Genomic DNA, 24,567 nt, shown 5'->3' with positions numbered 1-24,567 from the left:
ATTTTTTAAATGCTGCCAATCAAAATGATTTATGATTTTTTTTAAATAAAAAGGCCAAATACCACTTTACTGTTGTTTTTTTTTAATTTACTCTGAGTACAGAATTGAGTAGGAACAGAAAATATATCCTGTGTTTAGCACCTAACATATCCACATATCTTAAGTGATTACATTATAGTTCACATTAGAACACAAATGCTGAAGAAAATTCTTCCTGAAATCATGTCCTTCTAAGAACCAATCTGCAAATTTATGCTAAAATTTTCACGAAGGAGACAAACAGGTATCTAATACTATTTTAACACTTAAAGTAAATTCATAGTGTATAGTGAAAATCAAACTGATCTTCAAAAAACATCAAGCTATTTTTACAATGGGATTTTCAATTCTCTCAAAATATGGCAAATGATTCCCTTAGTACAAGGACTCTGTAGCATCAAAATGACCAATGATTTGAGGGGTTTGGGCTAAATTACTCATTGGGCTAAAGCAGGAGGCGGGATGAATGATGGAGGGAAGGAGAGAAAGATGGGTGAAGAGAAAGATGATATAACAGGGCAGTCCATCATTTGGGATGATGAAGATAAGAACAAATTGTTTTGGAATTATTTTTTGCTACATAACTTCTTTCTTTCTTCCTTTCTTCCTTTATTTTTTCAGCACTGAGGATTGAACCCAGTGAGTCCTACTACCAAGCCATACATATACCCAACCCCTTTTTATTTTTTTGAGACAGGCTGTCACTAAATTGCCCAGGCTGACCTCACACTTGAGATCCCTATGCCTCATCATCTTAAGTCATTGGGATTATAAGTATGTGCTCACAGTTTTCTTTTTTTTAAAAAAGATTTTATTTTTCTTGATTGTAAAGTTCCATGCTCATTGTAGAAAAAAAATACACAAAATACAAAATGATGCCCCATTTTGTAATAATAACTGTTAATTTTATTTCTTCTAGCCTTTTTCTAGGTATATGTGTTTTTCTATGTAGCAAACAAAATTGAGCTTATACTAGGAATAAAATTTTATATACCAATTTTTTTCAATTTTAAAATTTATTCTTGGGCTGGGGATGTGGCTCAGGTGGTAGCGTGCTTGCCTGGCATGCGTGCGGCCCGGGTTCGATCCTCAGCACCACATACCAACAAAGATGTTGTGTCCGCCAAGAACTAGAAAATAATTATTAAAAATTCTCTCTCTCTCTCTCCTCTCTCACTCTCTCTTTAAAAAAAAATTTATTCTTTTTAGATATACATGATGACAGAATATATTTTCACATATTATACATACATGGAGTATAACTTATTATAAACCAATTTTTGACTTAACATTGTTTCATGAGAATGTTTTCATGTCATCAAATTCATTTATTCTTTCTTTCTTTTTCACTCCTTTATTGAACAAATATTTTTTAATACCTATTAGGTACCAGATGCTATCCTCATCACAGAAAATACAAGGATGAACAGAAGAAAATGAGAACTTCTTATGAGGTCTATGGGGAAACTGGCACTAGCACTAAGCAAATGAATAAGCATAATATTTTGCATGTAAGATAGGATAAACAAAATGGAGAACAATTAGACAGGAAAGGGAAAGAAAGCAGTTATGCATGTGTTTGGAGGACTGAGGTTGCAATGTTAAGAAAAGTGCTCAGAAAAGCCTTCAATGAGAAGGTAGCATTTGAACCAAGCCCTGAAGGAGATGAAGGAGTCATCTTAATGGATATGGAGAAAATAATTCCAGACTGGGGGAATCAGGCAGTAAGTAGCCCAATGTATTCCAGAAACTGCAAGACTAGAAGGGTCCAATTCCAATATATGGAGATCAGTGTTGGGAATTTGTGGTGAATGACATGAGGGACTACAACAAGTCTGGAGTCCAGGGATGACATCATTTGACTAATCTACAGAGGCTTCATGTAGAATCTAAAAGCAGAAAGCCCTGTAGGAGGCTACTACAAGGATCTAGCCTATTGTAACCTTGGACTCAGGTGGAGGTGACAGAAGAAGTTAGATATTTTAGGTATTTTTAAAGTCAAAATAATGGGATTCCAGGAGTATCAGATATGCAAGGTGTAAGAGGGAGAAATGAAGAGTCAAGAATGATCCCAAGATCTTTTTTGCCTGAGAATATTATTCTAAGTCATAACTCTAATAAATGCATTTTTATAATACTTTAAAAATGATTCTTTTTTAATATTTATTTTTAGTTGTAGCTGGACACAATACCTTTATTTATTTATTTATTTTTATGTGGTGCTGAGGACCGAACCAGGGCCTTGCACATGCAAGGCGTACCACTGAGCCACAACCCCAGCTCAAAATGATTTTTATTATGTAGTTTCAAAATTCAAAATAGACTAATCACAGGGGCTGGGGATGTGGCTCAAGCGGTAGCACGCTCACCTGGCATGAGTGCGGCCAGAGTTCGATCCTCAGCACCACATACAAACAAAGATGTTGTGTCCGCCGAAAACTAAAAAATAAATATTAAAATTCTCTCTCTCTCTCTCTCTCTCTCTCTCTCTCCTTAAAAAAAAATAGACTAATCACAGAATACCATTTTATTGGAATAAAAATTTAATAAATAGAAAGCAATAGTGTAAGTTCAAACAAATCAAAAGTATCTAACTTCTTATAAACTGGAAAATATATATTTTTAAATGGTTCAAAAGAAAAACAATTTAGTAGTCAATTCAAAACCAAGATCCTCAAAATCTACAGGGTAAGATGAATATTGAAGGTGAAAGAAAGTTCATGAGGAGAAAAGACAACATAAAATATTCCATATAGTCAGGTGTGGTGGCACATACCTGTACTTCTGCTCAGGAGGCTGAAGCTGGGGGATTGCAAGTTCAAAGCCAGCCTCAAAAACTTAGCAAGGCCCTAAGCAACTCAGTGAGGCCCTGTCTCTAAATAAAAGACAAAAAATGACTGGGGATGTGACTTAGTGGTTAAGTACCCCTGGGTTCAATTTTCCATACCCCCCCCCCCAAAAAAAAGAGTTCCATATAATAAGAGCAACCCAAGCCACAGAAACATGCTCAGTGATCAACATGGCAGGAAGATCCAATGTGAGAAAGAAATGATGAGAGTTAGACAGGAACTCAAACAGCCAGGGCATTATATTCCATGCCAAGTGTTCACATTTCTTCTGAATTCAGTAGCAAGACCAATGTCAGGTTTCAAATTGGGAAACTATTGGGAGTCAATTAATATGTAGTCCTATTTTTCCCTTTGGCATTTCAGCAGAAAATCTTGGTCTTGTTTACCAATCTATGTTAAAAGATATAAAATTCAAAAGTAGATCACATCCACATTGTTTTCCAGAGGACTTTTCTCCTTTACTCAAGCTTATAATGCTATATTCCACTTTTGTAATCAATGTAAATGGTTTCAAGTTAAATGTCATTGTTGCTGTGTTGTTTTAGTTGACCCTTTACTCATCTTATCTCTTCTTCCACGAAGGTGGGGTAGTCTGAGGGTAGAAACTCCATTCCCAGGGTTTTTTTGGAAATGACAAGATACATTTGTCGTTAGACAGAGATAATATTTCTCCCAAAGCCCTCACATACTGTTACTCAATAAATTGCACTGAGAATCTCAATCATTACATGATTCTTTTCCTTGGTATTTCATTTATTTGTTAAGGATACACTATGATTTCCCAAGAAATTTTCATGAGAGAAGACTTCCTCAATCAATTCTGAGTATGGCAAAACACTCATTAAGCATCTCTGCTACTTCAAATCCTTCAAAGCTAATTAAGCTTCTCTCAATATATTTATCCTCATTCACACAAATAGCCTCTTTAGGATGAATATGAATGCATTTTCAAAATTTACCTGTATTTCTGCCCCATGGTTCTTTATACTACCTTGTTATCTTTTGACTGACTATAGAAATTAAATTATTTCTAGTGCATGTTTTCTTTTGAACTCAGAGCCATGTATATATGTATGTATGTATGTATGTATGTGTCTGATTATATAACATGGACATAAGCAAATTAGAGACTACTCCTTTGTGCAAACCACAATTACCTCCCTTTTGTCCCAATTCACCTATATCAGTTACTGAGAAGGGTTCAAGTTTGTCTTTTGGTGATTGTTTTATGCCTAAACTAGCTCTCCTATTTTCAATACATTAAAAAGAGATTGAATTACATAACCCCAGTTAGTTCTGAAGTGGGGGAAAAGAAGAGACTCCAGCAAGAACATTTAATATTTTGGAAAGAAATGCCCAGCTGAGGAATCCTGCAGTTTATATCATTCAGGGATCTCTGACATGTGTTTTGATAAGGGTTCCACATAAAGCAAGGGTTCTACCTTTCTGTAGAGAAAAGGTATACATGATATTATTTATTAGGGAATTCAGTCTTGGAGAAGTAAGAATGAGGTAATAAGAGAGAGGGGCCAGGCATGAGGGAATCAATATGAGTGTGCTTTATCAATCAGGCTCTTCCTGATCAAGTGCTAATGAATACTTCATCTTTCAGGGCAATCTTCAGGGAGTCCCTTTGGGGGCACAAAGGGAGAAGAATTCATTTACCAGTTTCAGTGTTTCATGCTGGTCAAATTGGGCCCATGAGGTGCTAACTTTCCCAGAATTTCAGATTGCACATTAAGTGGGCACCATATCATACTTAATCCATGTCTTGCAATGTATCCCATTTCTTTTTGTTGTGGTTGTTTGTTTGTTTTAATTGCTTTTATTTTTCAAATACATGACAGTGGAATGCATCACAACACAATTTTTCCTATCTCTGTTTGTATATAAAGTATGTTGACACCAATTCATGTCTTCATACATGTACTTTAGATAAAGATGTCCATCACATTCCACCATCATTACTAACCCCCTGCCCCCTCCCTTCCCTTCCTATCTCTCTGCCCTATCTAGAGTTCATCAATTCCTCCCATGCTCCCCATCCCTACCCCACTATGAGTCAGCCTCCTTATATCAGAGAAAACATTCACCATTTGTTTTTTGGGGGGGATTGGCTAACTTCACTTAGCATTATCTTCTCCAACTTCATCCATTTACCTGCAAATGCCATGATTTTATTCTCTTTTATTGCTGATTAAAATTACATTGTGTATATATGCCACATTTACTTCTATAGCAAAGAGGAAGCTCCAGGTACATGTCAATAGGGGCACACCGAACATGAAGTGAGGGCTTTTCAGATTTTGTTAATGAAAAGTTGATCAATGTGGCAGTGGTAGGGAAGAACAAGTGCCCAGAGGTCCTGAAGACAGTCAAGACAGAAAGCATCTGAAATGAGGACAAGGAGTAGTTCAGTAGCAAAATGCTCACCTCTCATACATGAAGCCCTGGGTTGGATTCCAGATCCAAAAGAGAAAAGACATTAAAAAATAATAAAATAAAAGAACCTCCCCCCGCCAAAAGGAAAAGGAAAACAAGAAAGGGTCTGAAATGGCACATAAGAGATGTCTGAGATGTTTGATAAACAATGTGTATATCAAATGCCTACTTTTCCAGTGTTCCAAATCCAATAACTAGAGTTAAACATTGTGAAATTCTCAGTAGACCTGAAACTAAATGAGCCTTTTAAGCTTTATGAGCAGACTACAAATACTCTACTAGCTATTGTGTTCGAACAGTCTCTTCCAAATAAAAATCCTAGTTGTTCTGTATTCTCTTCATTGCTAAATAAAGTACCTTCTTGCTATTTTTTTATGCTCATGACCTCAGTTCCTCTTCTTTACCCTGAATCTCGATCTCACTGGCTCCAATCCAGTATTGAAACATAACCCCAGATCCAGGTGGTTGTCATTTGGATCTGACAATTCAGTCATGAACTTCCTGACATTGACTAAAGGCCAGGATTAGCCCTGCTTCATGTGTATGCAGAAAGACCCTGAGTCGGTTCTTTGATTGGTTCTTCATCCAACTAATTTACACACTACCGCTCAAAATTAAAAGTAACATTCTCCAAACTCTCACACCCAAAACAAATAGGTAATGTTTGGAAAGAAGCTTGAATCAGAGGAAGGGACTAAAGATCTCCTTCCAAAGATCCTCTACAACCAGGATCAAAAGAATTCTAGTTCTGCACAACTCAGTCATCATTATTGATCATTATTTTGGAATGGGGTGGAGCAACACCACAAAGCTAGTACTTGACTGTTCTCTCCTTGGGATTTTGAGGGATCCACATAGCTTACCTGTACAACTGGAAGTCTTCACTCAACCCCAGACCTTATAGAAGATGGAAATTCCTTCACAGTTGCATTTTGAGTGCTGGGAATTAGGATCACTATCTTCTGTCTGTTTTGCTTTATTTTGTTTGGGTTTGTAGTTTTTTAGTTGCTCTATTTTGGCAATTTGGGCCTCATCGGTCCAATTTTCCAGAATTTGCTAGAAGTAGGAAAATGAGACTTCTTCTATATAAGAACCTAACACTGACCTTAGTTTGTCAAATCCCAGTGGATCGCTCTATCTTGATGTATTAAGGAGTGCTTCATGAAAAAGCATAGTAAATTCCCATATTTATCTATTTCATAATGCAAAATAGACTTTCTGGAGGACACAATTTCTAGAAAGGATTTTGGCTATAGCACCAAGGTATTTTAAAAAATTCTTTGAGCAATGATAGTCTTTCTTCTCTGGGTGTATCTAGCTCTCACTGTCAATCTGGGCCAAAAAAAAAAGGCATGTATATACATAGTGTGCCTTTTGATATAGTAGATGGAAGCATTTATTTATTCATACTTTTTTTTCTTAGACCTATTGTGTAAGAAGCCCAAGGTTATGTTTACCAATTCCTCCCCACACACAATAAAAGGATAAAGTTTTGTACTTCATTATAAAACTGAGCATTCGCAGACCCAAGAGCATCATGCTCTCTACAGTCACAAGGCACATAACACCTTGCTAGAGTGCCACAGAGGACATGTTAATGAGTTTCCCATTGTAATAATGGAACAGCAATGACAGAAATCTGCCTAGGTATGCTGAGCTGCAAAAGCTTCCAAGAGAGAGAACGTGTATATTTTTTAATAGCAAAGTCATCTTATTTTCAGGATCTATTACAATATTTGGACTCTAGAAGATAAACCTTAAATAGAAACTACATTTTCAAAATGTTTGCTCTGGTTGAAATAGTGACTAGAATCTGATTTGGGCAACAAAGGGTTGATGCAACTCTGCCATCACTGCCATTTCCTCCCACTACCTCCCTGGACTATTCTAGAGAGGAAGGTGGATGGGGCTTCAAAGCATTAGAAAGTTTCTCTGCCCACGTATTATGCACTTCTAGCTCTTTCCATCTCCAGTGATCTCATGGCATCACAGGGAGTTTTTAAAACATTAATTCTTGGGCTGGGGATGTGGCTCAAGCGATAATGTGCTCGCCTGGCATGAGCGGGGCGCTGGGTTCAATCCTCAGCACCACATAAAATAAAGATGGTGTGTCCACCGGAAACTGAAAAATAAATATTAAAAAATTCTCTCTCTCTCTTAAAAAAATTAATTCTTCTCTGTAGAGGGAGTTAATATTTTAAGTTAACTTTTCCCCAAATGGGATCTTTGTGTTCAGTACCTAGTAACTGTAAGAAGTCAAAGTAGGAGAAAATAGAGAGAGAAGGACATTGCTGAACAAGGCATAGAGAAATGAAACAAACAATTTTTTAAGAAACTTTAAAATTGGGGGAAAATCTGAGTTTTCAAACTGATTATAAAATCACCAAACTGATTTCCAGCCAGCATATGTTTATTCTCATGCTTATTCTTGTTTGCTTTCTTTTTATCCTTGGACTAGAGACAGAGAAAGAACTTATTCAAAAGTTCCACCTCTTGGCTTCAAAAATCAAGTTAAATTTGCTGTTTCTTTTCTTACCAAGTTTGAGCCTTTGAGTCTAATATGAAAAGGAATATGGCAGAACTTCTTAAGACCCAAATGAATTCATAGAGTCTAGTCCTGTACTTCAAAACATCAGGTAAGTTAGCCTTTTCTATGATTCTGATGCAAATCTCGCTTCTGTGTTCTGTTCTCTCATTCTCTTATTTCCATTTTTCTCCTGTCATTTACTGCTTATACTGAATTTCTTTCCATTAACACATTTCTATAACATCCTTCAAGACCAAAGCCAAGTCACCTTATTTGAAAGTTTTTGCTGATTCATTTTTGTCCAACTTTTGGGCCATGATGGGTCTGATAGATTAAATGCTGTGTTCTGCATGCTTGTGTATCCTCCCTGCCAAATTCATACTTTGAAACTGAATTCCCAATGATAGTGTTAAGATGTGGGGCTTTTAGGGGATGATTATGAATTAATGAGATTAGTGTCTATATAAAAGAGATGCGAAGAAGCTGCCTTGCCCCTTCTACCATGTGAGGATGCAGCAAGGTACCATCTGGGAGGCAGAAAACAAAGCGTTACCAGACACTTGATCTTGAACTTTCCAGGCTCCAGATTGTAAGCAATAAATTTGTGTTGTTTACAAATTACTCAGTCTAAGGTATTTTGTTATAGCAGCCCCAAGAGACTAAGACATCAACCTTTCCATACTACTAGTAATATTAACTAATATGTACTAGGCACTGTGGTAGTTTGTGGAAATCATCTTAAAGAATACATGATTCTATGCAGTAGGCTTTTGCAGATGGAGAAACCAAGACACAGAGAGGTGAGATCCTATCCCAAGATGGTTCTATATAAATACACCTTCAGGGAACTGCTCTCTAGTGCTTTGGTGTGCATTCCTCAAACATTTTTCCCTTAACAATTTATTGTGAAAAGTTTCAAACATATAAAAAAAAGTTGAAAGAACATTGACATGAACACATGCACACCCACTACCTATATTCCACCATTTATTTTATTTATTACATATCTATCCATTCATTGATCTGTCTTATTTTTGTTTATGATTCAATTCAAAGGAAATTGTAGGCACCATTACATTTTCACCTGTCCATACTTAAGCATGAATATCATTAACTTGTTCCTCAACTTTTTGGGGGGAGTGGTACTGGAGATTGAATCCAGGGGCACTTAACCACTGAGCCACATTCCCAGCCCTTTTTTATTTTTTTATTTTGAGGCAGAGTCTTGCTAAGTTGTTGAGGCTGGCTTTGAACTTGTGATTCTCCCGCCTCAGCCTCCTAAAGCCAAAATTTTGATGTTAAAAAACAATATTAATTTTTTAAAAAGACAATATTGATATGGAAAGAATGACTGTGCTCCTCCCTCTGCAAACTATGATTGACTGAGTGGTGTACATGCCTTTTATTTAAAACAGTATATGAAAAAAAAATGTAAAAGCTACTTTTCTCCAGTATGTGTCCTTCCAAATTAGACAATAACTTTCAAGATCCTTGGGATCTTGTTCCTACTAAGATGAAGATAAATAAATTGCTACCAGTAGACACATAAATGAAGGATAAACATATTATCTGTAAGCTCCAAATTCTTTTCAGAAGGCATTTCTGGATCAAAGACCAGTCATGCTGGGGTGTTCTGGGATTTACATGAGAAGGAGCAGCAGGCTAGTATAAGGGTTACCTTGGGAGAACACGAGCCAGTAGGAATGAAGTGGGAAGCCAGGCTTTTGACAATGAAGAAGGTTGTGAATCTGCTTGAGTCTGGGGAAAACACACTGAAGTAGTCCATTCTGAACCACATTGCACTGATTTTTATTTCCCCAAAGGGCTTCATAAGAAAACAAATATGAATCTTACATGGTTGATATTTAACTTTCCTACAAGACATTTAGTTTGTTTAATTACAACCTGATTTCATTATTTTAACAGCAATACTTCATTTTGAAAAAAGTCATAAGAAATACATGCAAAGTTTCCCCTGAAATTTAATCTATCTCAAGGTTCAAGTGTATGCTTATAATATTTGGGATACATCTGAAATACATTACCATTTTTTATTGCTGGGGACTCTATGTTAAACAGTCATAGTTTGAAGCATTATCTAAAACACTTAAGGAAGGCATTACTTTTCTTGTGGTTTATGAAAAGCAATTAAGGGGAATATTGAAGCTTGAAGTTTGAGGTTCTTTTCATAGCCATGATATTTAAGAAGCAATATTTTTCTGCTTAAATAGACACTAACTCACATTATGGAGTTTGAGGTTAAGCTTTACTGCAAATGAAACAGGTGGTTTTCGGATAGGGTTGCCAGATTTAGCAACTTGAAATACAGAGGTCCTGGTTAAATTTGAATTTCAGATAAACAACAAATTTTTTTTGTATAAGTATTTCCCAAATATTGTATGCACATACTTATACTAAAAATGTATATTGTTTATCTGAAATTCACATTTAACTGGATGATGTATTTTATCTAGCAATCCTACTCGTGGATGGAGTTTGAAAGGCTTCCGAGAAGGTAAGACACTTAAATATCTCTCCCTGTGAGATCTTAATTTTTCCTACTGATGGTTCTATCTTTGTTCAGTTAAGCATTGAACTTTTCCTAGAGTACTATGAAAATTTATTAAGTCATTATCCTCTATGCAATTCTTAAAAAGAAGACATGATTCTGTATGTTCTGACATGCAATTATCCAAACAAAAAAATATCAAGTGAAAAAAACAAAATTCTGGAACACATGCACTCTTTTTTTTTTTTTTTTTAATATTCTTGGGCTTGGGATGTGGCTCAAGCAGTAACGCGCTTGCCTGGCATGAGCGGGGCGCTGTGTTCAATCCTCAGCACCACATAAAATAAAATAAAGATGTTGTGTCCACCAAAAACTGAAAAATAAATATTAAAAAAATTCTCTCTCTCTCTCTCTCTCTCTTTAAAAAAATGTTCTAATTTGTTTTATTTGACAGTAGAATGCATTTCAATTAACACAATGCACTCTTCAGAGAGGGGATCTGTGAGTGTATGATTTGAGGAGACCATGGTAAGGAGTCTGCCTTTTCACTTTGCTGTTCTGTACATCTTGAATTTTTTGTCACATGCATATGTTATGTGCAATTCAAAGACAAATAAGTTTAAATAAACAAGTAAAGAAGCAATACAAAAAAAATGTTCCTTCCGAAGCCAAACAGAAAAAAACCTCCAGAGGTACCTGATATTTGGTGGAAATTACTTTATTAACTTGTTTGACTCCCCGTTTGACCTTATCAGGTCATCTTAAGACCTCTGAGAATGTGTAGATAAACTATTTTACAATTGTGCTTTGGATGTGCCCTGTTGAAATGGATCTGATATTTTTTAAGTGGAAGAAGATTTCCTTTTTACAAAGTTGTATCTTTTATCTGTAAGAGAGTGTGCTTATTTTTATATGCTTTCATTACTTTATATATATTTTTTATCTTCTCCATTCTCAACATATTGTTCTTCAATAAACGCACATGTGCCCATACACACACACACACACACACACACACACACACACACACACATTCTCCCCTCCTAGCAAAAGATAACAAAGACTCCCTTTGTGAATAACAGGTAACACAGTAATCTGTATTGATCTAAGTTTCTCAATCCACATTTTTGGCCGAGACTTCCATTACAAAATCAATTTTCAGGCTACATGGAAAGGGGTTATTTGAAAGGAAAGACCAAGTTCATAACCAAATCTAATGTTAAATTTTAAAAAAGTGAATGTAACTCACATGCACATCATTAACAACATTTCTGACTAATTAAAAATATACTGAGGTGTTCAGTAAACTTGAGAAAACCCAGCTGGGAGTTGATTCAACCTGTGGGCTTACATTGAACCTAAAGCTCTGTTTACTGATCTAAGCCTTCTCCTGGGGCATTCAATACTTTGTACTTTTGAATCATCTCTTCCCATTCCTGGCTCACTACATTTCCTTTTTATACATTTATGGTAACTCCTAATATCCTACTTTTTTAAAAAAATCTTTCCCAGGTAATAAAAGGGCTGTTTGCTCCTCCTTATTGGCCAAACCTACACCTCTGTCGTTACTTTTCTATTTTTTCAGCAATCATTTATGGAACATTTAGTATAAGCCAGACATTGTTCTAGCTGTAAGCAAAATCTCTTGTGCATCTTATGTGGTAGTCTGGAAGACAAAGGGAAATAAAACAATAAGTTATGGGTAACAAAATAACAGGGGTGAGGTTACAGTTGAAGTGTATTCTGGAAAGGTCTTTTTGACTTTTCATAAGACATGGAATGGATCCCTGTGGATATTTAAATGAGACAGTTCTAAGTAGAGGAAGCAGAAAATGCCAAGGCAGAAGCGAGAGTGCACTGAGGATGTTTCAGTACCATGAGGGCCCTGGGGTGACTGGAGCAGAATGACAAGGGGAGATAGTAGAGGGCCAAGTCATGAAGGTTTGCTGAGCTATAATAAGAACTTCAGATTTTGCAAATATTCTTCAACTTTAAATACATGAAAGGATTCACCAGAGCACAGTCTAGGTGACCCAGAAGCTTAACAACTTTTACCACAAGGTAAGAATGTGATGTTGCACGAGAAAGAAAGTCTAAGTGACCCAGAAGCTTAACAACTTTTACAACAAGGTAAGAATGTGATGTTGCATGAGAAAGAAAGTACAGGAGACCATTAGGACTCCACAGATATCTCATATGCAAGCTCCCCATCAGCAAAGATAGGCCATATGATAAAATTCTGGCCAGAATCCATGGAGAGGAATTATCTTTCCATATATAAAGGCAGAGCCTTCCCAAGGGACTATGTCCTTTCTCCTCTTTTTAGCCTTTCTAGAATGTGGATATGAACGTTGGAGGTATAGCAACTGCCATCCTGGGACAATGAGAATGATACTAAAGAGTTCAGAGCAGGAAAATTGTAAGAACCCACATCATGGATGACATGGTCTTGCTACCATACCAAATCTGAGTTTTCTACTCTCGAGATTTTTGTTGCAGAAAACCAATAAACTTTTCTGTTTAGACTATAGTAGTAGGACTTTCTGTTGAATATATGTGTAACTGACAAATGTATAATCATTTTTTGTCTCCAAAGGATAAAATTCAAGTTCCTAAGCATAGCAAATGCAGTTCCTGTGACTTGGTTTTATCCTTTGCCACCCCCTATTACCTCCTTCATGCTTTTATAATACTAGAATTTCTAAGAACATCCATCACATACCTATCAATTCAAACCTCAGGGTCTTTGCATATGATATCTCTCTGCCTTCTATGCACTATGTACTTTTCTTTGTGTAGCTCACTCCTACTCATCCTTTAAGATTATCAAAAGCCCTGGATTTCTCCTTTTCCCAACTATCATAGTGCACTCTGAATTCCTCTACCTTGCCATTGGCCAAATTGCATGACTATTTATGTCTATGTGTCTCTCTCTCCCACTAGACGAGAAGTTTCTCAAGGGACTGGTTCATCACTAACCCCACAGCACACAGCACAGTGCTTGTCAAGCTTAACAGATGTTGGTTGAACTAATATGAACTAAAAGTGGTCTTCCTTATATGTGACATGAGGTCAGCTTAGAAGAGAGTCACCTGTTCCAAGCTACAGGAATATCCTAATCATCCATTGAGGCTTGGAAGTATAATCCTATAAACAAAAAAGTCTAGGTGACCCAGAAGCTTAAAGAATGTTTTCTGAGGTCCTCCAGGAGGAAGAAAAGAGATCTTGGTGATATAGTTTCTTTTTGATGCTTTTCATCAATAAAGCCCAAGATTTGATATCAGAGACTGCATTTGTGTTGGCATTGTAATTTGCAAACTTGGCTAGTGAACTAATGTATATGTTAAGTAATATGTCCACTGTATGCTTCTAGTTAGAGTGCACCATGAGAGAAAGTCTTGGGAGAGTTATAGGGCAGAAGAGAAGTAGTAGCCATTTTGTAGTTCACACACATTGTCTCTCACCAGCTAATTCATTTCTTTAGCTGCGACTGCTCTACTTTCCCCTGGATCCTCTTTCAGCTCCTCCAATTTCTGGGCCAGGTATGTGTATTTAACTCTGTGACAAAGGAACCTAGCCTTTTCAGGACACCCACACCACCAAGGTCAGGTACAAGAACTGACATGGATTTTCATCTGTCCTTGTGAGATTCCAGCTCATGGTAGTAGATTCCAACCTCCTCACAATCACCCCAAACTTAATATCTGTCTTTCGTTCCCAACTGCCTACCCTAGAGACAACAAGAGCTAACATCAGGGACAAAAATGGTAGACTACGAGAACTATTCAATCAGCACTCACATTTATGTCAAGTTACTGAGATTAATAAATCAAATATATGTGTGTGTATATACATGTATGTGTGTATAATATGTAAATGTATATATACATAGTTTGTGTATAAACTATGTACATAATATATAATCTCCTTCCTAGTGATTCTATGTCTCTGAATGAAAACTGACTGATACCACATCAATTCTTGTAACCTCCCAATATTTATTATTTTCTGTATCACTGATCTCTTTTCCTGAAATGATATGTTCTACAATGTTTAAGAGGCAATTTTTAATATTGTGTTTTCCTGGGAGACACTATTCCACCCTCTAGACCTTCTCTCAATGAAGAATATGCTGTGGAGGCAATAAGAAGAAATCTCGAGGGCTGGGGTTGTGGCTCAGTGGTAGAGCGCTCGCCTAGCACATGGGAGGCACTGGGTTCAATCCTCAGCACCACATAAAAATAAATAAATATTCTTTGTATACAACCAGAGATATGAAAAATTGTGCTCTATATGTGTAATATGAGCTGTCATATATAACAAATTAGAATTAAAAATCAATGAATAAATGAATAAATAAAAGTATTGTGTCCATCTACAATTTGAAAAATATTTAAAAAAGAAAAGAAATCCTGAAGAGAGCAAGGACTGGCCTATATTGGATGACTCTAGGGGTTTAGTTTATAGAAGACTCACATGAGTCATCAATACTGAGGTATTTCTTTCTTTTTTTAATATTTAGTTTTTAGTTTTTAGGTGTACACAATATCATTATTTTATTTTTATGTGGTGCTGAGGATCGAACCCCGTGCCCCATGAATGCTAGGTGAGCACTCTACCACTGAGCCACAACCCCAGCCCCCCACCACACCCCGAGGTATTTCTTTTACTGTGTTCTGAGCTGCCTCACATGTGAGCATAGCTTATGCTCTGTCTAGGAGCCAGTTGCCAAAGAAGCAGGAAGAGAACTGATGAATAAGACTTTCAGATCAGTACACCCAGAAAGAAGCCAAATAAATATTTCCAACAGATTTGCTGGCTAGAGTTTGATGCCAGAATACACTGTTATAGTTCATGTCCAGCTCTAAGAATGCTTAAAGTAAGGAGTATCACAATTGCAAATGTCAGAGGATTCTTGAAAAAAAAATGTGCTTGATAAAAGGGTCCTAATTTCACAATGAATTCCTAACACGGGCCCTATTTGGGCCCTTAAAAGTTTCAGGAATTGCACATACCCTGGTTACTTCAGAGGTAGCTCTGATTTAATATTTGTTCCTGGGAAAAGATGACAGAAATGTGAGTCAAAGCAAACAATGGTACTTAGCTAACTTGCAATATTCTGAATGTAACAGGTGTTTGAGTTTTACTTGCCCATGTTACAAATGTGCTCACATCAGGCATGATAATCCTCAATTCTCTCTAATTCTTGCTTCTGGATGTCAATGCAAGAAATCTCCTCTTCAATTCAATGCCTAGGCCAAATGTTCCTGGGAATCCCTCTATGTATATTGCATGAACATCCAAAGTTTCAAACTCTTCAGAGTGCACCACTAAATGATGTTCTCTGGGGCCCTTGTTATAGTTTAGATGAGATGCCGCTCAAAAGCTCATGTGCAAGATAATATGGGCATTTGCAGAGGTGAAAGGACTGTATTGTGATAGATGTGGCTTAATCAGTTGATTGATGTCCTGATATGGATTAGCTGGGTGGTGACTGGAGGCAGGTGTAGCTGGAGGAGGTAGATCACTGGGGGTGTGCCTTTGTTGTTTACATGTTGTCCCTGGTAAGCAGAGCTCTCTGTCTCTGCTTCCTGGTTGCCATGTTCTGAGCCTCTTCCCTTCACCATGCTCTTCTGCTATAATGTTTTGCCTCACCTTGGACCCAGAGCTGTGGAGTTGGCTGACCATGGACTGAACCTCTGACACTGTGAGCCAAAATAAACTTTTCCACGTCTACATTGTTCTTGTCAGGTCTTTTGGTCACAGGGATGAAAACACTGACTAAAACAGCCCTCAATGTATAAAAACCATCCAATGCAGATGTGGAGAACATGCTCCCTGCCACAGTTTCCTGTATTTTGTCACTTAGACATGAAATTTTTGCCATTATGCCTTTATTGAAAACAGCTCTATCGTAAAGACTTGAAGAAGTTACACATATTTAGTTTTCTCCTTCTGGACACGCTGGTGAAATATACTTCCCCTGTAGTTATTCAAGGTCATAAGACTAATTGTAATCAGGGGCTGGGGGGTGCGTAAATCACCCAGATAATTTTCAAACTGAGGCACTTAATTTTATGTTTGAGACTTTCCAGTGTTTTCTCCTTCTACTGTGATAATCAAGGAGTCAGTGTTTTTTAGATAGTGTAGCTACAAGATGGTAGAGCCTCCATTAACTTAGATCTCTGAATATTGATCCACAATAGGTATGAGAAATATGTGTGTTGTTATTTTTGTAGCTTAACAGCTTCTTTTTGTCTTTATCAATCTGAAGTGAAAACAATAATAGTTCTGAGTCACTAGGATTTGGAGACTTGAGGTTTATTTGTTATTGCAGCATAACCATCCCCATCCTAACATAAGCTCTGTTAGCTTACAAACCTCCTCACCTGTGCAAGTTTTTGAAATTGCTTTAAGAAAGGTGTTAATCCTCCTGCCTAACTCCCAACTCACATTAAGGACTCCAGTTTCACAAAATTAGAACCATCATTATCATTGGCTTATAATTCATCAAAATCTTTGGTCTAAACATAATTTAGATATCTAATCATCGTCTATTTTTAGAAATAATGTAACAAGTGCAAATGAACCCACCAATAAATTAAAAACCTAGAATATTACAAATAATTTATAGCTAAACTATGCACTCCTCCCAAATCCTAGAACATTGCATCCTCTTCAAATAAACATAATCTAGAATATTGCCTTTTCCCTTCCCATGTCATAAATATGTATGTAGTTGTGTAGTTTTATCACATATATTTGTGATATATGAAGTTCAAAAGTAATGAAAACTAGCCTTGATTTGCATCTGCCTGATTGTTAATCAGGTTGTACATCTCTTCATATGTTTGTTGACCATATGTGTTTCCTTTTCTATAAAGCCCCTTTGTATTCTTAACCCATTTTTCTACTGGGTTATTTGTCTTTTACTGATATATATAAGTTCTTCAAATATACTGGGTATCAATTCTTTATCCATTTTATGTGTGGCAATTATCTCAACCAGTTTTAATTTTTATTTTCACACTTTATTTAAGATATCTTTTGATGAATAGAAAATTTTCATTTTGTCTCTGAAGAGTTTGCCAGAGGGGGAAAGGGAACAGATTGAACTTCCTGGGGGGTATGAGTCCAACTGCTATACTTTAGGATAAGACTCTGAACTATTATTGTTTCCACTTCAGATTGATGACATCAAAAAGAAGCTGTTAAGTTACAAAATAATAGCACATATATTCACATACACACATGCCACTGTTTTTGACATATGGTTGACCATTCAATTCAGCCATTAAAAATATCCTTTAAAATGGGTAGATAGTAAGCAAACAAATAGCATTCTTATGATGGATGAAATCCACTGTCATAAGAAAGAGAATGGATTGTGTGATTAAAATTGAAAAGTCATTTGAAGATATTTAAAATAAATTTCAGCATAGTGTGGTAGCCTGGAGTTTTATAGATCTTTCTTTGAGGTTTTTACCTCAAAGGATTAGGGAAAAATCAGAGGACGGAAAAATCCATAAAAAATACAAAGAAGATGTTTGTATATTTTAAAGGCAATTATGACTCATATTAGAATGTAAAATGAAATTATTAATATTATTTAGATGGAAGTTTAAGAAAGAGAACGTTTTCCTGATTTTCTGGTCATAGTTTGATGACAGATATTTTTTCCCCTGTTATCCATGCTATCAATAGAGAAATTTCTAATGACACAAAGAAGGCAGCTGAAACCAACAACTGTCAATAATTTCTGAAAAAGTGATTTAAAAACCCACAACCCTTTCCTCAAAAATGCCTGTCATTAAAAAAAAAAAGCCTGTTATTTTAATGCCATATACTTGTTAAATCTTTTCCTTTGTCTTACTTGCAGAAATCAAAATAAGGTAGAATCAAACAAACTGTATACTATACATCAGCACAAGGAAATATATTTGGTATAATTTTAGTTGACTGGCTACTTTAAGTCTATTAATTTGTACTTTAGAAAGTTTACATCCCTATCCAGGCATAATGGCACACACCTGTAATCCTAGCGGCTTGAGAGGCTGAGGCTGGAGGACCACAAGTCCAAAGCCAGCCTCAGCAACTAAGTGAGGCCCTAAACAATTTAGTGAGACCCTGTCTCAAAATCAAAAGGGCTGGGGATGTAAGTCAGTGGTAAAGCATCCCTGGGTTCAATCCTAGTACCTAAATTATCATCATCATAAGTTTACATCATTTTATGTCTGACTGATATTCACAATTTGTCAATAAGAAGTAAAAGTTTTAATTGATTATAACATTTGTAGACGATGCCTCTAAAAGCAGAGTATTGGTCCTCTGATCTAGAATTTGTCTTCTCATTTCCCATAATTTTTTGTATAGCTAGAAAGAGGGAGTTGCTAGAGGAGAAATTCCTGTTTAAAACCTTTTTAGTGGCTTCGCTTTGAAGATTGGCATGATTGCTTTCCAACAGATAGGACCCTCTATTTGGAGAAACAACTCGAGGTACTTTGAGTTAACTATAATATGCACCCACCCCACATCCCCACATTCCCACTAAATTTCGGTGCATTATAAAGTAAGAAAAAACCTTGAGTTTCTGGGGAGACCACTAGAAGAAGGTTGTAGGGGGCTGAGACAGGAGAGAATAGAGAATAGAGCATCTAAGGACAGAGGTTCTGGGCATCTTAGCAGGAGCTCAAGGAGATTGAGGAGAAGAGAGGACTTTTACAAGCCATTTTAACTGTGTAACAACAGTGTAGAATCCTGAGGCAGTGTTATTATTATTTTTTTTATTATTGTTTCCCATTAGTTCAGTGGTTTTCAACAGTCAATTTTGCCTTCCAGAAACATTTGACAAGGTCTGGAGACATTTTTGGTTGTTATACTGGAGGAGAGTGCTCCCAACCCCTAAGGGTAGAATCTTACAGTGCATGGGACAGCCCAACACAACAAAGAATTATCTGCTCAAAATGTCAGTAGCACTGAGGTTAAGAACCTCTTTCTTCAACCTTATATTTTCTTAGCTAGGCTAGTTCGTTCCCTGTCCCCATATAGAAAACAACTCCATAGATTTTCAAGTTATGCTCAGGAAATTCAAGCAGTCTCAGTGTAATAACTAGAAAGGATGTTTATTTGTAAAAATCAATATTTCAATTTTATTTTCAAATTGGGCTTCTCATTCAACTTATGTCACAAGCAGGGCGTCCACTATCAGAGAAAGCATATTATTGGCTTATTCTCTCTTTCTCCTCTCATGACTTTTGTCATTTTGTTCAGCTTGCTCACTGTAGTAGCCCCTATTCTTTTAAGATACTGAATGAGACAGAGAGAGAAGTGGTTGATAGGATCAGGAAAGTTCTTAACTGACTGGTACTGTTGCAAAACCACTTGCATGTACATGTGCACAACATCATGGAATTCCTGAAGAATTTCTTATCAAAAATCACTCTAAATCCCTTATTTACAGTTTCCTGGGTTGTGGAGAATACACTTAGAAGTCTATTTGCCACAATTTACAGTTAGAAAAATCCCTATTCTCTTGTCCCCTCTTGTCATCCCCAGGCAAGACCTAACCCTAACCCCACCCCAGCTCTCTTATAAGCATAGTCTATTTGGTATATGATAAGAACTCACATGACGTAGGCCTCAGCTCTAGAAGTTCAGTCAGATCCTTAGCTCAGCATCTCTCCTTCACTCTGCCATCAAGATAACACCAGTCACTGTTTCCAGCTCTTAGATATCTTAGCTTATAGCTAAACTCCATTCTACTGCATACTCAACACCAAAAAAAAAAAAAAAATGGTTCAAATATGGTTGTGCTCCAGAACTCATGCAGGAGTTTAATCCCCAAAGTCTTATGTTGATGACATTAAGAGGATGGAAATTTAGTCCCACTATGGCCTTTAGAGGTAGGGCCTTTGGAAAGTGATTAAATTAGATAAGGTGTTTCAGGTGGAGCCTTCTTGATTGAATCTTGGTGACTTTATATGGAGAGGGAAAAAGATACACAGTTACATACTCCCACCATGATATAATGAAGCCAAGGAGGACCCTTGCAAGAGTTTGTGCAAGGCTATTTGGACTCCAAGCCTCCAAAACCGAGGTTTCTAGTTTCCTCTACAAAGTAGCTTGTGGTTTCTCTTTTCTCTATAAAATAATGTGCCTCGGGTATTTCATTATAGCAATGAAAAGCTGACTAATAAAAGAAGCTATGTATCAAAATCTGAGTGGTCTTTTGATTTTGACTAAAGGTGAAAACATGTCCCTTTCTCTTCCTTTTTCAAGGGGTAGGTTGTAGATAAGAGACACTTATAATGTAAGTTATAAAAACCTGAAATTTTTATAAATCCTCTCCCAATTTCCAGTCTCCTTATTTTTTGAATGTTCCAATCTTTCATTCTTGCTTCTACCTTTGCCATCTGCCACACACTGTCTATTTTCAACACAGCAGCCATAAGTCTGATCATGTCACTTCTCTGCTCTAAACTTCCAGTGGATGACTTACCAGTCACAGTGAAATCTGAATCCTTGTGCCACCACCCTCACACTCTCATGTCCTCCACACAGGTAATACCTCTATGGTGGACACTGATGCCCATCCCATCCTCTCCACTCTAGCCACCTTGGCCTCCTTTCTATTCCTCAAAACAGACCAGGCACCCTACCACCTCATGACATTTGCACTGGCTGTTCTTTCTGAAATGTTCTTTTCCCAGATATCCACCTGGCCTCTCTGTCATCACATTCAAGACCCCCTTTAAATGTTACCTTTCTCAACTCGGCCTCCATTCACCACCCTGTTTATTGGTGTAACAGTGTCCTGGCACATCCAGTGTCCCTCATCTTCCATCAGGCCATCTAATTTGCTTTTTTAGCATGATTATTGTTTATTATCTGTCTTCCTCAATAGTAATGTAAGTTCCATGAATCATTCCCTACAACTTTTTTTAAAAACTTTTTTTTAGTTGCAGATGGACACACTATCTTTATTTATTTATTTTTATGTAGTGCTGAGATTTGAACCCAGTGCTTCATGCATGCAAGGCAAGTGATCTGCCACTGAGCTACAACCTCAGTCCCTATTCCCTATAACTTTTTAACACCTTGCTTTACTTATTGTGACCATCTCCAACACTACTCCTGTCTTTAATTCTCTCTCTCTCTCTCTTTTTTTTTTTTTTTTGGTACCAAATATTGAACCCATGGGTACTCAACCACTGAACCACATCCCCAGCTATTTTTTTATTTTTTACTTTAGAAAAGGCCTCACTATGTTGCTGGACTGGCCTTGAACTCACGATTCTCCTGCCTCAGCCTCCTGAGCCACTGGGATACAGATATGTGTCACTGCATCCAGCTAGAAATAAGTGGTAGGTGGATGGATAGATAGATAGATAGATAGATAGATAGATAGATAGATAGATAGAGGCTAAGTAGATAGACATAGATAGATAGATAAGATAAATAGATAATGAGATGGGCAGATGGTCTTTCCCACTTATCTTCTCCAAGACCCTTGAGCTCCTCAGTCCCTCATTCCCCTAGACACACCATGGACTTTGTCATCAATTGAGAGAACCCTGTCATATTCTCATCCTCTTGAATCCCCTTCTCTGACCACCACCTCTCATCTCTGTATCTCAAATGTTCTAGTACCAATAGAGAAGCAATACTGTTGGATCTTTCCATCTCTTCACCCAATTCATAATACCTCTTATTCCAGGTTGAAGTCCATGAACAATCACTATAATCCCTTCATCTACTCCCTTGTTTCTCAGTACATTCAGTTCAACCCACATTGCCTGGGTTGAATTCACCTCTCGGCCTACTCCATGCCTGTAGAAAACAAAGTGATGGGCTTCCTCTGCATTCAGAACCAAAACTGCAAGTGAGCCTGAGTATTGCCAGCAATCGCACTCCTACCCATTCACTCTGTCCCTCCCCTTGATGAACATTGCATATGCTCTCTCTCTGAAAACCTCCTCTTCAATTCAGCTGATCTGACTTCCTACTTCATTGGGTGAATGGAAGGAATCAGAAAAGAACTTCCTCAGACTGTCACCTCTCTATCTATAACATACTCTGCTAACCTGTTTGTTACCATTGATGAACTGTCCATGGTCCTTGACGTGTGCACAAGATTGCATCTGCCCTTGCCTAGTTCAGGACCAGCAATTCTTCTATATACTGGATCAATCAGTCCCCGCAGTACACAGGGGAAAAAATAGAAAAATACTGCAGGTCTCAATCTCACCTCTAATTAGAGAAAACAAACAAACAAAATCTCCCCTGGGAATTTGAACCACAAACTGTTATTCAAGTAAGTTTGCAGACTGAATTTATACTACTATCACAATTTTAAAAAATAAAAATGTGAGAATGTAATTTAAAGCGATGTCAGATGAACAGTGCCCCAAATCACTGAACTGAAACAAACACAATTTCTCTCTTGAAAAATTTGATTTCAGGACTAGGGATGAAGCTCACTAGTGGAGTGTTTGCCCAGTATGCACAAAGCCCTGGTTTCCATCCCTAGCACAACCAGAAGAAAACGAAAGGAAAATTTTGAATTCAATCTAGGCCAGCAGCAAATATATATCACATCCCAATTTCAAAGATGTTAAATTATTGTTTTTTTAAAAAACAGGTGTATCATAGATTTGATCTTGGAGATAAGGGCTGCTGGACTCCAAAGCTCTGAGAAATGGTTGCTAGAGGAGAGAGCAAAGCAGGAGAGAAACTCAGTACAAAACAAGCCGCCCAGTGCACTTTCACTTTCTTTGATGATGTCACAATACTACTTCAAGCAAAGTCAAGACTGGTTTGGGTGTGTTGGTCTACAAGGCAGGCAAGTTATAAATATTCTGGTAAGTTTCAATCAAATGTGGCAAATCTTCAGATCTTTGGATGAAAGTGATTTGTTAAGGGCATGTTCTTCTGTGGAAAACACTGGAGGAAATGGAAATGGAGTGAAGCAGGACTGAGATATATGAAGAGATGAGTGCAGATCTGTTTTCAGATAGAGCCTAGCCTTTGGTCTGATCCAAAGAAGAGCCTGGAACATTAACATCAGTACAGAGTTGTCACATCTTGAGGCAAGGACTGGCATTTTGTGCCTCACATCATCTGTCTTTGGCTGCCCTTGGGAAGTGGAAGGGCATAATCTCCCAGGCTATGAGCTTCCTGTTATAGATGACAGTTCTCAGGAATAGGGGGCAGCTATAGGCTTTAGCAGGCACTAACAGTAGTTGATTTATGGGTGCTCTGGCCAGATAAGAGGATCCAGGTAGGACAGCACCAGTTTTATTATATTCATTATTAATTTGATCTCCATTCGAAAAGGATTCTTACTAAATGGAAGAGAGAGGTATAGGAAAATGAACATTGGCTTTGTGTGAATTTATCCTATGCCCCAGCTAAATGATTTTCCTTGAACTTGAACTTTCTCAATGGTAAAATGGAAATAATGATTCATAAGGAGTATTGTATTTGGTTATTATGGCTAAAGGCCTACCACTCTATGCATTTTCTCTTTTTTCCCCTCACCCAGTGCATGACTATATTATCATTCTTGTGGTATTAACTTTTATTTAAAAGGAGAGTCTAATCTCTGGAAAAATTTCAAGGAAAGATTCTGTTCCAGCTTTGCTTGGCAGATTTTCTAGAACATTTCTCAGATCTCTTATAAATCTACAATTTAATTTAATTTTGACCCTAGGCACATAATTTACTCTGAGCTATGGTTCTCATATGTAAAGTCTGTTCATCAATAAACAGTTATTTAAGTGCCCTGCCATGGGACAACTTGACAAGCTGGTGTTTTCCATTTCTCCCTGAACTGACATTATAAAGGACATGAAGTTCAATTGCAAATGGGCTAATTCCCAGCCCACTTCAGAATGAGATATTGATTATATTTCAGTTATTGACTTCTTTTTGTTATCAGGATCATTGTTGTTGTTTTAGATTTTTGCTTCTTTTTTAAAGACATTGTTGCAGAGTAATTAAAACTTCAGATAATGGTGCACCTCTGTAATCCCTGTGGCTGAGGAGGCTGAAGTAGGAGGATCACAAGTTCAAAGCCAGCCTCAGCAACTTAGCGAGACCCTGTCTCAAAATTTTAAAAAGAATTTAAAATATTTTTTTAAAAAATAAGATAATAGAAATCACTACCCAGACTTGAACCTTAGCTCTCCAGCTCTTCAGCT

Source organism: Urocitellus parryii, chromosome X, assembly GCF_045843805.1.
Source record: "Urocitellus parryii isolate mUroPar1 chromosome X, mUroPar1.hap1, whole genome shotgun sequence".
In the NCBI taxonomy this organism is placed as follows: Eukaryota; Metazoa; Chordata; class Mammalia; order Rodentia; family Sciuridae; genus Urocitellus; species Urocitellus parryii.
The sequence above is the reverse complement of the archived record's forward strand: the minus strand, read 5'-3'. Positions refer to the sequence as shown.